We start from the raw sequence: 13,676 nt of genomic DNA, 5'->3' as shown, positions 1-13,676 counted from the left end.
GAATGATTTGACCTTTTCTCGAACATGGTTGTAATGATTTCTGATATATTTTAAGTAAATAATAGAAATTTATACTATTTTTTCTATATTTTGTTTTTGAAAAAAAAAATGGGCAAGTTCATTTTTATATGTTTTTTTTATGGAATTTAAACAAACAAAAAAATAGATTTTCTTGAAAAAATTAAGTTGTTCATGTATGTTAGGTAATTAAGTGAATACTCTCATAAATTCCCTAAGTTTTGCTTTATTCATAAATTTGCTCATATATTTGTAGCACTATGCATACCGAACCATATATATTGAACACCTTACTTTGCTAATATAATCATCTATTTTGGATCTGGGATAATCGATTTAGAAGATATTGTTTAAGTACAAGTTTGTCACAAAGTCTCCTTAATACGAATTTTGTAACATACCCTCCCACCACCTTAAACTAATACATATCGTGGGAGGTGTTACTTTGAGGTTTAACTCGACCCTCACAATCTCTTGTAAAGATGGGATTACAAAAATCCTCTTTTTCCAACTTCATTAAAGCTCAAAATAAAAGTCTTCATCACATTAAGTTTGTCGAGAGCTTTCCAATCATATGAATTATATCCCAATCTGACTCTTAGATTGAAAGTTACGCTCGTTTAAGGTTTAGCCCACTAAGCCTTGTCACATCAGCAAGGCGCTACCACATGGCTACCACGCATGACCCACATGCCTCTCCCATGCTACCCAAATAGCACCACGTCACCCATCGAATTCGACGCGGCACTCCTATGGCCTTAGTTGCCCTTTGTGGCACTTGCCACCTCATCTAATCCACATGTGACATAGGGTCTGCCTTCTGCGTGTTTTGCAATGCTCCTTCATTATATTCGAGTTTTCTCACATCTAGCTTCACGCCTATAATCATATTTGTAGATCCCACTCCAAATAAATTTTATCTAGGTTGCTCTTCATTCAAGCCTCGCACCTTAACCTTCCTAATGGGTCCCACTCTGGATGAGCCCCATTCTTCTCCAAAATTTGAATCTGAGACTTTCTCAAGAGTGTACACTCAATCCTTGGTTGGATATCTGGATCCCCAAATTCACCTACCAATTGAACAAACATATGCCTTGCATTAGGGTTTGACTGAGTAGGACCCACCTCGAATTCAATATAAAATTCACCCTTAATGGAGTTTAAATTGGTGCAAGCATTGACTGCTTGACCACCTATATGCCTGGATATAATATCCAACTCTGATAATACCCGCATTCTAATGTTGATTAACCCCTCTACTACTCCCCACCCCAGTTATCTGGTCTCCATGATGTTTTACGAGAAGGAAGGCTATCTGGCCCTTCACGCATTTGAACACAATAACATTGGGATAATAATGTTATTCAATGCGGATACAAGTATAGAATCTTTGTTACACTTCACTAAGGGAAAAGTTTAGGACTTCTTTCATAATTCCTTCAAAACAGTGCAGTGCCTAGATCACTTAAGCATTCAAGAACGGAGTCTTGATCTGAAGATAGATATTTCCAAGGGACTCAGTCATACACAAGCAAACATGACAAATTCATAAACAAGACTGAGTGAAAGCTCCATCAAACAAAGTTCTTCAGGAAATCTCACAGAGTGTGCTCCCTTTGAGAAGCTCTTTGTCCAACATAGCTTCACTGTAACACTTGGTTACTTTCTCCTCACATGAAAAAAGGTTATAATAACCATCAAAAAGGTCAAACACATGACATTCATAGCACATTAATCAACCAACTTAAAAACCATAACATATTTAAATGTAAACATATCATAAAAATATCATACGAGCATGCACCTTCATGATTTTATCAATTAATCCGAAATCACATGCATTTATATATCCATTTTGGAACTCAAACAACCATGCACATCTTGTAACTAAATTTGTAATTCATGCAACTAACAGTAAACATAGAAGTCCATAAGCCCCACATAACCATTAGAACATAGCATCAAGCACTCGGCATGGACACACAAGTATATCAACAGTTCTTTTAGAGGTGGAGAAAATCTACTCACACCACATATAAACTAAGCTACTCAAGAGACAATCCACAACCACCATTATAATAGGGAATGACCCCAAACTCAAACATAAAAGATGACTAAAACATGTGAAATGACAAGTTAATTCTGTTTGTTTCTAGACCATCAATCATGGACACGTCAGGAAACTTGCAACCGAGTTAATAAGGTTGCAACCACATAGCTCAGACAGCTCATAATCACCATAAATACACTAGTTAGCTCGTCAACCATGGCTATTTAATAAATTAGACATTCTTACCTAAATATTACAAGAATACTCATTAGCCATCCATTACACAATTATATACAAGAATAAACACTTATCTAATTAACTTTCAAATGGAAGGGAACAAGAGGAGGGACTTCAACTCTCCACCCAACCATAAGCTAGTTGTTTTGCAATATTCCTTGAACTTTTCCAGCCCCGAGCCAGATTTAAAGCTTGAGGAGTTTGTTGCTCCATGAAATTTTCACACCATCAACAAGTTAACCAGGCCATAGAGGGAGAGCATCGTCCAAGTGATTTATCCACTACCTCCAAAAGTAAACACCATAGTGACTCTTTTACCTCTCACATGAATCACAAGGATTTACCCAAGGCTCAGTGAAGCATTGCTCAACCTAGGTGTATGCTCTCACTCTAAGGGAAGTTTTTCAGCCCCAAGGCAAACATTGAGTGAATCAATGTTTCCCATTGAGCTTTCATGGCCAATTTCAACATCGGTATCTCCACAGGGTCACACCAAAATACGAAGAAAAGGTTTCCCAATCACACACTATTGTTTTTTGCAACACTACAGTTGTTGTTCTTGTACACTCTTTGCTTTGCCTCCTCATGTTCTTCTATGTTTCCCTCTTTTTTCCCTGATATACTCATTTGCTTCTTTTTTGTTCTTTTAAGTAGTCAATTCCCTTGTCTTTTTCCCTTACATGTTGACTTCTAATACACCACATGAGAACATGGATAGTATAGGGCTCACCCTACACTCAAACGGCCCATACTCAACTTACCTATCTATTGTGCAGACCATTTAACTAGTTAGGGGATAGGTGGGAATAATTGAATGAGGTTGGTGTGGTTAAACACAACACAAGCAACTCCTCCTCCTCATACTTGTGATTTTGTGTCCTGCTCAACCATATTTCATATTTCTACATTTATTTACATAAATGAATATACATGGTAGTATTTACTTAAGGGTTAGCAGAAAGAGCTATTATGAATTCCTGCTAGAGAATTTCTAAATATGATTTTGACTATTTTGATAAACATGATTTCAAACTCAAGAGATCCACACATCCATACAAAATTCAAAGAGCATTGGGGAGCAAGAAAAGGCATCAAAATCCACTACACAGAAATGATGATCATGAGATGGTGTTCTAGTGAACTCAAAATTATTTGTTCATAGTACAACAAAGCATCCATGTTAACTTTAGTGGTGTACATTGAAGAGATGTCTCCCTTGAAGTGAAAGACTACACAATTTATAAGTTGGAAAACATGATCAAGAACAACACATGCTAAACAATAAAAAATTATCTATGTAAATTTAAAAAACAAAATTGGGAGCAAGAATTAAAAAAACTAATAATAAATCAAGAGAGCAATGAAAGTAAGGTACATGAAAGTAAGGAAGGTGGAGATATGTTATGGATTATAGGAGCTAAGGACCTTGTGTGGTGAATCCTTCTAATATGGAGGATCATTTCCTACAACCCACTTCAATAACTAACAAATTGTAACTAAAGTATAAGGTATTCACAATGTTAATCATTGGCAGTTAAGGAAAAGTTAGCAACCATGTAAGATTATTGATTTTGGGGGGAACATAAGGTATCCAACTCTACAAAGTTTGGTTCTCATCTAAAACCAATTCAAATATATCCTACCTTTTGAAATCAGAAACTCGAGAGAAGTTATGAGAGATTTGTATTTGTTCTCTCTACTAGACTAACTATTATGATACAGTTATAGAGGCATTGATGTTGAGAAAAAAATCCCCATGCAATTGTTGTCTAAGTTGTGCTAGTAGTGATGTCGCCTCAAGCATTCATTCTTTCCATATTTTCCATTTAAAAAAAGGTTATCGACTTGAGTTGCCCAACCAACACTCATTACCCCCACCTCAGCTCAACCCCCCTCACCCCTCTCCCCAGCCCCTTCTACCCCTCCCATAACCGATGACCACACATTATATGAGCAAGAAGGAGTTATGGGAAGGGTGTGCCCTCCCATAATACAATTTTGATTATTAGATAAGTAGCATGGAGTTAAGGGAGGAGCATGCCCCTCCCATAATACAATGTTAAATGGACAAGTTAAGACCCATCACTCATTTAGCAGGCAACAAATGGTTATAGGAGGGGTGAGAAGGGGATGAAGGGATTGGTGAGAGAGAAGGGGTGTAAAGGGGCTAGAGGGGCGAGGTGAGGCGATTCCATAAATGTTAAATGTTAAATGTTCACTAAAATGAGTGGTCACATTATTTAAAGGAACAATAACAAGTGGAAGAGTTTTATTGCTGATAATTAGAGAAATAATCACTAAAAATAATTGGACTTAACCATGACATAGGGATCTTCAAAGGTGTAGATAGAGATTATGTTGAATACTCAATATGTCACAATGTATAACCTCTTGATAGGTGCAGTGTCACTATGATTTGAGTGAATAAAAGTAGGATCATGGATGGATGAGAAATTGTGAAATGTCATGTTAAGAAAATATAGACTTGGGATCAAGATTTAAAACATGCTAAACAACTTCTTTCAACCATTAATGATCCACAACCCTATATTAGAGAGGTCAATAATGCATTGCATACTAATAAGGGTGTTGACCACCATGTCTTATTATAGAGAATCAAAGGTGTAGTAGATAACATGATTAAATATAAAATTAATGACACTAAAGCTACATGCATTTCAAGGAATTAACAAGTTTTAATGAAGAGATATTAAATCAATGTAGCATATAACCTAAAAGAACATAAAGAAAACTAATCTAGATCTACACACTAAGTTAGAACAATATTTTCTTTTTACAATAATGACTCAATGACTAGGCAAGAGTCGAGACGTCCCATATTGACCACGAGCTGAGTGAAAACTCCCTAGGGCCGCCTACTCATTGAGCCTAATCAATACAGGCTAAGCATGTCATTTCAAGGAATCGAACACGGGTGGTGAGGGAGTTAACAACCCACCTCAACCACTTGATCTACTCTTAGTTGACAAGTTGGAACAATAATTAAACAATGGTAACTCAAAAATGGAGGGACAACAACCCAGAGAGCTAACTCTAGGGGTTGAGTGCTTTAACTTCATGTAGGAGGTCTTGGGGTCAATTCTCTAGACCAAATGCCTTATTGCACACCTCATTCAATATCCATATAAGATCAAAGTCACTAAATCTACATCACCCTTGGACCACCATCTTTGAAATAAAGTGTCTTTATCACACCCCTGGTTAGTATCCGTATAAGATCAAAGTCATTAAATCTTTACCATCCTTAAAATAAATAAATAAACACCTAATAATACTCATATATTCAATATAATAATATTTTTCTAATTCCAAATTTAAATTATAATTATAAAATTAAAGTTTTATAAGACTTTAAAATAAAATAAAAAATAAAAAATAAAAAAAATTATTACTTAAAAAAAATGTATAAAAATTAAAAATTAATTAATTAATTAAATCTAATTTCAAAATTCCAAAACACATATATCTAAAGGATTCAAAAAATATTTAAATCATATTAAAATTTTCAATAATATTTTCTTAATTACCAAAACACAGATTCAAAATACCTCAATCATCTCATAACTTCAAATACAAGTTACTCGAAACAATGTTGCTGTCACCACCAGCATAAATATACATTGATATTTAGCTAAGTGGGACCCCAACAAAAATTGTCAGGAGTGGTTTACCCAGCTTTTAAATTTGTCGCGGTCGTCAAAAAGTTGAAATCTGGTGTAAAGTAATTTAAATTTTTTTAAGTAGAAATATTTAAATCAAATTTTTAATAATGAAAATAGATTCAATATCATCAAAAATTTATTCAAAAATTTTAAAATTAAATCATTATAATTTAAATTTCAAAAAAATATATAAAAAAATTTCAAAATCTTACGAAAATTTAAAAAATTTAATTAAAAAAATTAAAAACCTGACCACAACAATCCATCCATCCTAACTATCCCAAAATTTTCAAACTTTCTAACCATAACTATTAATAATCAAACGCTATGCCACTGGACTATTAATTAGTTTGACTTTATACCATCTTTAAATTTCCAAAGAACGACCATTTAATAGTGAAATCTCATCTCTTAAATATTAACCATGAGGTACCTCCACCCTTCGGTTAACTATTTACCGAGAAGTCTAATACCGAGTAGTCTAATGAATATCAAGATACACTTCCATAACTTATTTGTGTAAGATTATGGAAATTGAATTTGATTTTTGTTTTATAAATATAAGTTTATATATTTTATATTAGGAATATATATTAAAATTAGTCAGATTAATTTTATTGGAGAAGAAAAATTATCAATTTTTATTAAATAGAAATAAGTTTATATAAAAATTTTAAATAATAAGAAAAGCTAATAACAAATATATGGGCATTACAAAAAAATTAACATGTTATTTTGAACATCTTAAGAATAGAAAACATGTTTATATAAAGGGATGAGACCATAATAACATCTCCAAAAACTAAACTCCCCTCCATGTGAGAGCAACGACATATCAGACAAAAAAATTCATGATGTGCCCAAGAGGAAAAATGTGCCATAACTATATAAGAGAGACCAAAATATCCAAATTTGTCGAGCAAAAACATTAAATTTTAGGGATTTTGCTCATGCTTTGAAGAAGACCCTGTAGAATACTTTGAAATGTATTTCTCTCATCTTGTGTTGATGATTCAAAGTTAGTCATATCATTTGTGGGAATTGAACCTGAGTAGCCAGGGATTTAATCATTCATCAATCATTCAAAATAATCACAACTGAGGAAATGGAATTTGATATATTCCTTACATGGTTAGAACTTTTAATATATTTTTTCAAATTATAAAAATTATTAGGTTATTTGATTTTGAAATTCTAATTTTGTTACTAAGTATTTAAGAATTTTTGACATAGAGTAGATTGATATAAATAACCTAAAGTTGTAGTTTAGTTGTTTTAGATTTTGGAGAGTTTTTTATCAAATTGGTTGGAATCATAAATTTGACTTATAAATTTTGAAAATTCAAAATTTTCAGTGTATTGAATCTATTTATATAATCAAAACAAATTTTAAATAACAAAAAACCATGATTTAACCAAAAATATTATGTCACATTTTAACCAAAAACCTAAAAGAAAAATTGTTAAATAACTTAAAAACTCAAATTTAACACATTAATAATAATTATTAAAATTTATTGTATATTACTTTTTTTTCTCAAAATAATAAATCAAAAATTAAAATTAAATATAAAAAATACTCAACATCATAATGAGCGAGAAAACAAAATAAAATTACAATATTAAATTTCTATATTTATATTTACTTTGAAAATTAATATAGTAATATTATAAATTTACAAATTTTTACATTAAAAAAAAATTAAATGCAAATGGAGAAATTCGTGTTCAAAATTTCTCAATGTATTTCTAAAAAGGCCATAAATTCATAACTGCATTCAATAAAGGAGATTCATCCTTTACCTCCAATAAATCAAAATCACTCGGAATTCTTCAATGAGTTCATGACAACGCCCTAAATGCACAAGGTAAAATCATAACAACTAAATATATTAAGGGAAAAAGTTATAATATCAATATTATTATTTTATGAAGAAAATTGATCATAATTTAATTGTCAAACTAGTAGTGAGGATGATTATCATTAGCTTTATCAATGAATGCAGCTAATTTGTCACTTTTATTCAAAGAAAATCATGCATTACTTGTTAGTGGTTTGTAAGGGGGCAAGCTTTCACTCTTGCTAAATGCCTTTGTGTATTGGGTGGTTAACTTATCTATTAGGAAGACGAACTCTTAGCCAAAAACATCACATTATTATATTATTTTGTAAAATAGTTGTTTTTTAAGTACTAAAAAAATCCTTATTAAAAATATATATTTTTTTTTCATCTATTTTTTTTTATGAAAAAATGGTATATGTATGAGCCACTTTAAAATTTCCAAAAATATTCCTTTTAAAAAAATGATTTTTCATGTATATTTAAGGAATATTAAAAAACAACTTCCTAAATTCCATCGGGTTGTTATGATCACAGACATGCCATTCACAACATTTTGCTTAACTTAGTATTTATCATTTTGCTTAACTTCATATTTATTAAAGTTATAGCGAAAATTCCAAGATGACTTGTTTGAAGAAGCGAAACCCTAGAATCCAAAGTTCTGATACCAAATGTTATGCAACCAACTCACAAAATAAGAGATGATATAGATCAACGACTTCAAAATTAGCCTCTTCGAGGGGGAAACCTCCGTTACATTACACAAATGAATGATTCTTGGATGATTCAAATGACAAAACCTCGTTTCTATATATAGGAGTCTAAGGGGTCACAATATAATCAGAGTCGACATAACAATAATAATGTAAGGGCGCAACAATAACAATAGTGGGCTTCTATTGGGCACAATAATAACAATATGGGGACTACATGAGCACAACAATAACAATAAGGGGGCTACATTGACAATAACAATGAGGGAATACAATAGTATTATAGGGACCTAATAGTTGCTCCATGAAATTTTCACACCATCAACAAGTTAACCAAACCATAGAGGGAGAGCATTGTCCAAGAGATTTATCCACTACCTCCTATAGTAAACACCATAGTGACTCTTCTACCTCTCATATAAGAATCACAAGGATTTACCCAAGGTTTAGTGAAGCACTGCTCATCCTAGGTGTATGCTCTCACTCTAAAGGCAGTTTTTCAGCCCCAAGGAAAACACTAAGTGAATCAATGTTTCCCATTAAGCCTTCATGGCCAATTTCAACATCGGTCTCTCCACAAGGTCACACCAGAATACCAAGAAAAGGTTTCTGAATCACACACTATTGTTTTCTGCAACACTGCAGTTGTTCTTCTTGCACACATTTTGTTTTTCCTCCTCATGTTCCTCTATGTTTCCCTCTTTTTCTCCAGCATACTCATTTGCTTCTTTTTTGTTCTTTTAAGTTATCAATTCCATTGTCCTTTTCCCTTACATGTTGACTTTTAATATGCCCCACGAGAAAATGGATAGTATAGGGCTCGTCCTCCACTTAAACTACACATACTCAACTTACCTATCTGTTTTTCAGACATTTAACTAGTTAACTCTAGTGATGTACGTTGAAGATATGTCTCCCTTGAAGTGAAACACTACACAATTTATAAGGTGGCAAACATGAGCAAGAAAAACACATGCTAAACAATAAAAAATACCTATGTAATTTTAAAAAACAAAATTGGGAGCAAGAATAATAACACTAATAAATAATCAAGAGAGGAATGATAGTAAGGTACATGAAAGTGAGGAAGGTGGAGATATGTTATGGATTATAGGAGCTAAGGACCTTGTGTTGTGAATCGTTCTAATATGGAGGACTGATTCCTACAACCCACTTCATTAACTAACAAATTGTAACTAGAGTATGAAATATTCACAATGTTAATCATTGGTAGTTAAGGGAAAGTTAGTAACCATCTAAAATTATTCATTTTGGGGGGAACATAAGGTATCTAACTCTAAAAAGTTTGGCTCTCATCTAAAACAATTTCAAATATATCCTACTTTTTGAAATCAGAAACTTGAGAGAAGTTATGAGAGATTTGTATTTGTTCACTCTACTAGACTAACTATTGTGATGTAGCTTATAGAGGCAATGATGTTGAGAAAAGAAAATCCCCATGCAATTGTTGTCCAAGTTGTGCTAGTAGTGATGTCACCTCAAGCATTCAATCTTTCCATATTTTCCATTTAGAAAATAGTTATCGACGCGAGTTTCCCAACCAACACTCACTATTCCCCACCTCGGCTCAACCTCTCTAGCCCCTTCTACCCCTCCCATAACCAATGACCACACATTATATGAGAAGGAAGGAGTTATGGGAAGGGTGTGCCCCTCCCATAATACAATTTCACTTATTAGATAAGTAGCATGGAGTTAAGGGAGGAGCATGCCCCTCCCATAATACAATGTTAAATGGACAAGTTAAGACCCGTCACTCATTTAGCGGGCAACAAACGGTTATAGGAGGGGTGAGAAGGGGATGAAGGGTTTGGTGAGGGAGAGGGGGTGAAGAGGGGTTAGAGGGGCATGGTGGGGTGATTGCGTCAATGTTAAATGTTCACTAAAATGAGTGGTCACATTGTTTAAAGGAACAATAACAAGTGGAAGGGTTTTAAAGTTGATAATTAGATAAATAATCACTAAAAATAATTGGACTTAACCATGACATAGGGATCTTCAAAGGTGTAGGTAGATATTATATTCACTACTCAATACATCGCAATTTATAACCTCTTAATAGGTGCACTGTCACTATGATTTGAGTGAATAAAAGTAGGATCATGGATGGATGAGAAATTGTGAAATGTCATGTTAAGAAAATAAGGACTTGGGATCAAGATTTAAAATGTGGAAAACATGCTAACCAACTTCTTCCAACCATTAATGATCCACAACCCTATATTGGAGAGGTCAATAATGCATTGCACACTAATAAGGGTGTTGGCCATCATGTCTTACTATAGAGAATCAAAGGTGTAGTAGATAACATGATTAAATATAGAACTAATGACACTAAAGCTACATGCATTTCAAGGACATAACAAGTTTTAATGAAGAGATATTAAATCAATGTAGCATATAACCTAAAAGAACATAAAGAAAACAAATCTAGAACTACACACTAGGTTAGAACAATATTTACTTTTTACAGTATTGACCCAATGACTAAACAAGAGTCGAGACGTCCCGTATTGACCACGAGCTTAGTGAAAACTCCCTAGGGTTTCCTACTCACTGAGCCTAATCAACTAAGCATGTCATTTCAAGGAATCGAATACAGGTGGTGAGGGAGTTAACAACCCACCTCAACCACTGGATCTACCCTTACTTGATAAGTTGGAACAATAATTAAACAATGGTAACTCAAGAATGGAGGGACAACAACCTAGTGAGCTAATTCGAGTGGATGAATTCTTTAACTTCATGTAGGAGGTCTTAGGGTCAATTCTCTAAATCGGATGTCTTATTACACACCTCATTCAATATCCTTATAAGATCAAGGTCACTAAATCTACATCACCCTTGGAGCACCATCTTTGAAATAAAGTATCTTTATCACACACCTCATTAATATCCCTATAAAATCAAGATCACTAAATCTACATCTCCCTTAGAACACAATCCTTGAAATAAAAAACACCCTATATACTCATGTATTTAAGGTGATGATATCTTTCTAATTCTAATTTTAAATTATATTTTAAAATTAAATATTTTAACACTTAAAAAAAACTTTAAAATAAAAATAAAAATATTCTTATTTTAAATAAAACATTTTAAAAAATTAAATCTAAACTTTAATTAACAAAAACACATATTTAAAAAAATATTAAAAAATATTTAAATTATATTTGGACCATGGGATTGTATAAATAGATGTGTCTTAGGATCTCTAAGAGAAAGGGGATGATGAAGACAGATGTAATGGTTATATAGAAAGAAGTGCGTAGAAGTCTTAGAGCATAAAGAAGGCTCTGCAGCTATGTGCACAGATGCCTAGAGTAGAGTCCGCAGCTGAGTGTGTGGACCCCTGCAGCTGAGTGCGCAGGGAAGTCTTGAGTCTGTAAGATTGAACTGAGTATTAATAAAGAAGATTGTTGCAGAAATACTTGTGTTTATCTCTTTACTTTTGTTTATATGAATGTGCCTTATGTTATAATGGGTTTATGAAATAATGGTGTATTAATACATGACTTTACACGATTTACATTGTTACATGAACGCAATTATTGTTAACTATTTACGCAAAGATTATCTTATTGTATGTGGAAGCTATTAAACACGTAAGGTGATTTGAGTAATTACTAGGTTAAGAGTAATCTTTAATGCACGTAAGTAGTTGATTCACATATTTAGGGTCCACGAAAGACAGTTGTAAATGTTCGTAGAGGTATAGAAGTTGATTAAGGGTAGTTATATTGATAAGCCCTAAAGGCCTATCGATCTGTGCAAAGGTAGATTTAGGGCATAAAACGACATCACACAGATCTCTGGTCGGAAACTTGGTTCTAGCATCCCCACATACTGCTTCAAGTGAGACTTCAGTCTGCGCTCTGTGGATTGATGTCGAAAGGGCCAGTGATGTAGGGATTTGTTTGAAAAAACTAACTTTGAACCTGGGTCATGACCCACTAAGCCATCAAATGGTTCCGTTTCCGAGACCGGGATCTGCATAAAGAGATGTGTGATGTCACATCACTGGAACCCAACAAAGAAAGAAATTGAGAAGTAGTTGGATAGAAATATCCACGAATTCACGGCGCAAGAAAACAGAAATCCGTGCCTGACAAAAGAATAATGGTTGGACAGATATCTATACACAGAGACACGAAATCTTATTATGCACCTTCCCGATCGAACTATACGAGTGGATCGCTAAAATGGAAAACGACCAAGGAAGGTGGAGGCTTGACAGTCCAATAGTGTGGACTCCGGAGCTAGTGCGGAGATTGGAAGCTTCTGAAGACAAGATCGTGCACGTCGTCGATCACTGGCTTGATCGAATCATAGGAGGGTTTGTGACAGAATTCAGGGTCGATACCTCGGTCAGCTATAGTGAAGAAGAGCGTCACTTCTTCAAGAGATCGTGAGGTAAGTATTTAAGATCTTTGAATACTAGGATTAAAATGCTCTTATGTGAAAAGTGGGTTATTCCATTACTTTGATGTTTGGAGCTACGCAAAGTGGAAAGTTCTTCATGGATAGAGGGAGAAAAGGCCCTGAATATAGCCCGTTGATTGAGCCTCCTCTGAGTGACGACGAGTGAGCAGCACAAGCTTCACCACAAAGCGTTCTCCAGTTGATAAGTCAAGGGTTTCCGTGAATACCTCATTCGTCCACACCACCTCCACCTTCACCTCCACATCATACACCTTCGCCCACACCACCACCATCTCTGTCACCGTTCAATATGTCGAATATGATGAAATTGCCTATTTTCAAGGGCTTGGGAAATGAGGACCCAGACCAGTTTTGGTTCATTGCGAAGGCCTTATGGACGAAATAGAATATTGCATATGATCATATGAAGAAAGTGCAATTGGTCACTGCTTTACAAGATTATGCGTTTACATGGTACATTAAGTACTGCACTGATAACCCGGTGGCGTCGTTAGCAGACACTCAGACTGCTCTAAACAAGGAGTTCGGTAGGCCTAAATATGAAACACAATTAGTAGTTGGATTCAAGAAAATTGCAATGAGGATTGGTGAAACGCCTTGGGGGCTGGATTAGAGACTGAAGTGTGGAATCCGCGAGCCAATATGAATCTCACAAACAGTCAAAATT

This window comes from Pinus tabuliformis, chromosome 2_1 (assembly GCF_031772625.1).
Source record: "Pinus tabuliformis cultivar Carrire ecotype Pingquan chromosome 2_1, CPIR1, whole genome shotgun sequence".
Classification (NCBI taxonomy): Eukaryota; Viridiplantae; Streptophyta; class Pinopsida; order Pinales; family Pinaceae; genus Pinus; species Pinus tabuliformis.
Note: the sequence above shows the minus strand (reverse complement) of the source record.